Here is a 2580-nt window from a genome sequence, read left to right as displayed (position 1 = left end):
GCCATATAAGCTTAAGGAAGAATGAGTGGAGATCCTCCTACCATTTTTAGGAGTATAGAGTGCCTATAATGTGAAAATATGTTGATAAAATTAGTACCTAAATTTGGGGGGTTTGTAACCTCAACAATATCTTGACAGTTTCCTAACGTACTTGATGTAGATTGCTCTTTAACCTTATTCGGCACCATTTGAATATGGCTGCCATCCCAGTTGCCAGATGAACGAGTTGGAACCCGTCTACTATTTCTAGGGCCATAGAACGCTTTAGGACTTGGTGCCTCCCAGATGCAGACACTGCCCCTGGTCATGTGAACAGAGGGCAGAGGGTATTTAAACTTTAGGAAGCGATGCCGGCCCGTCGATACTTATCTTTGCGGGACCGGGTTGTCCGGAGTGACATACGACAGGATCGCCGTTAAGAGGTCAGTACACTGGGATTAGCTTCCTGTGCTTAATGAGTGTGAGTCTTCTACAGGACAGACTTATTATGGGTGTTCATTTCTTTAAAACTTTTTTTGTTTTCTTTTCTCTAGGGGCATATTATTTGCTGAATAGTGCAAGTAAGTTGATGCATTTTAGTAATTGCAGTGGCTTTACTTGGATCTCCCTAGTAGTTAATACTATATTTTAATGACCTATTTTGGTATTTCTTCTACAGGGGCATATTTGGCCCTCATTTACTGTAAATCATTAACATTGTAAGTCTTCATAGTGCCTAGTTTCGTATTGTTTATTAACGATAGCACTCTGACTTTTACATTTTCATGAATTGCGTTCTACAAGGTAGAAGTCTGCTTACGCTGCCAATTAAATGTATATTAAGCCTATTATAGTATTTTTAATTAGGTCGTGATGACGTTGGGCATTAGGAAATAGTTTTAGGGTTTATTCTTTACGCCTTAATGGATTGCTGCGTCTCGATACGATTTTATAATACTTATCGCAATTATGTAATACTTTTTCCTCACCATCAGGGAAAAGGGGCCTAGTGCCTTAACTTTATGCTTTCTAACTTATTGAGATATTTTTGATTGGATTTCTAATATGCACAGTTAACCCTTGCTGTGATTTTTTGAATCTTTGCTGAGTTTAGGGCTTAGAGACATTACTCTGACTTGTCTCGCTCTATTATAATAATATCGATACGAAATTAATTTTCTTTCTTTTTACTTCTATGACTACTAAAGGTGCTCTTCAAATAGACTTGGTTGTTCGAATACAGACTTGTTCTTTCTACATAAGTTTTGACAACTACCACACAACAGGTAACTTTTAAATGATACATAGCAATGGGGAATACACAATTTACGATTTTCTCACCATATAATGCACTTAGTAATTACAAACTTTTTGCTCCTTTTTTACTATGTTATTGGCTAGTACATACGTATTGACTATTGGAGTCTGGATGTACTCTTTCCGGAACCCTCCCGGGACCAACAGGACGAATTTCTCGATCCCGTGACCTCTTATTATAAGGTGTTTATTATTACTTAAACAGGGTCTCATTATCTTTAGGAATTTAAAGTCTTTGTGTAGATACCTACCATTTTGTATCTTAAACTGTTTTCTCTACTTTCTGTCTTGAAAAAGTTGCATAGCCGTCATTATTTATGAGAATAGCAATCCTTAAGGACTCAAGGTAGACACTCCTACATGACTTTTGAATGGTCTCTAATATATTTGATTGGACCCCATGATATATAATCTCAGAAGCCCTTATATTTGTTTGAGCCCGCTTTTATGAATTTCCCTGAATGTCCCTTTTCTGTACGTCTTTCAATTTTCTTACACATTCATTTTTTAGATATGTCACAATGAGGGATAATGAGATAATTTATTGGTCTTACTGGTTCTGCTGGCTTCTCTATATTTCACGATAAGGGGAGTAATGTGAAAACTGGATTCTCTGGCCTTTCTATATCATCTCACATGGGTGCTTTCCAATTTAGAGCTGCTTCACGTCCTTTCTGTCTTCCTTTCCCAACGATTTTATCTTTCACAAATTTTTCCTATAACACTATATTGGGCCTACCTAATTAATCTTTTATACAATAGAGAAACAAATCATAATTGGATGTGACACTTATACATATTTTGAAATTGTTGAAATTGTTTGCAGCCTTGGAGAAGTTACAGTAGTAACGAAACACGTGTCGGCTGCCATCATCCTCTGTCACCAAGGAGGCCACAAGAACTGGACCTCCATCTGTCCAATGTTGTATATTTTATCATGCTGGATTGACTTATATAAATGACTGAGGCAGCATTTCACATCGTTAAGTGGAGTATTGACAATTGGAAATTAAAAATAACTTTTTTTAAATGAATTATCAAGACTGATATTTCCTGTGAGTGGCTATATTGAGACTTAGATAGAGTGATATGTTTACTGTCTAAGAATAGATAAAAGGATATTAAGATTGCCGAGGTACAGTGTTTTTCTGTTATAGGACTCAGGAGTTCAGATGAATTACTGTGTAGTGTCATCTTTGGTAGTGGGATGTTTTTGTAACTTTGAGAGGCACCAATACTGTGAATTTCTTACTCTTTGATACCAATGCAGGTGTTCTATAGGAT

At 36.6% G+C, this 2580-nt stretch overlaps 1 long non-coding RNA gene across 1 annotated transcript; it reads left to right on the top strand.

The window, feature by feature from the left end:
- The first annotated feature begins 330 nt into the window (after nt 1–330).
- LOC146829330 (uncharacterized) lies at nt 331–2200 on the top strand. The gene is made up of 5 exons (XR_014961959.1): nt 331–422; nt 534–560; nt 1188–1265; nt 1381–1479; nt 2123–2200. It is a non-coding gene; the product is annotated as an uncharacterized LOC146829330 (long non-coding RNA).
- The last annotated feature ends 380 nt before the right edge of the window (nt 2201–2580 follow it).

Source organism: Triturus cristatus, chromosome 5_2 (assembly GCF_964204655.1).
Source record: "Triturus cristatus chromosome 5_2, aTriCri1.1, whole genome shotgun sequence".
Classification (NCBI taxonomy): Eukaryota; Metazoa; Chordata; class Amphibia; order Caudata; family Salamandridae; genus Triturus; species Triturus cristatus.
This window is presented reverse-complemented; position numbering and strand designations above follow the sequence as displayed.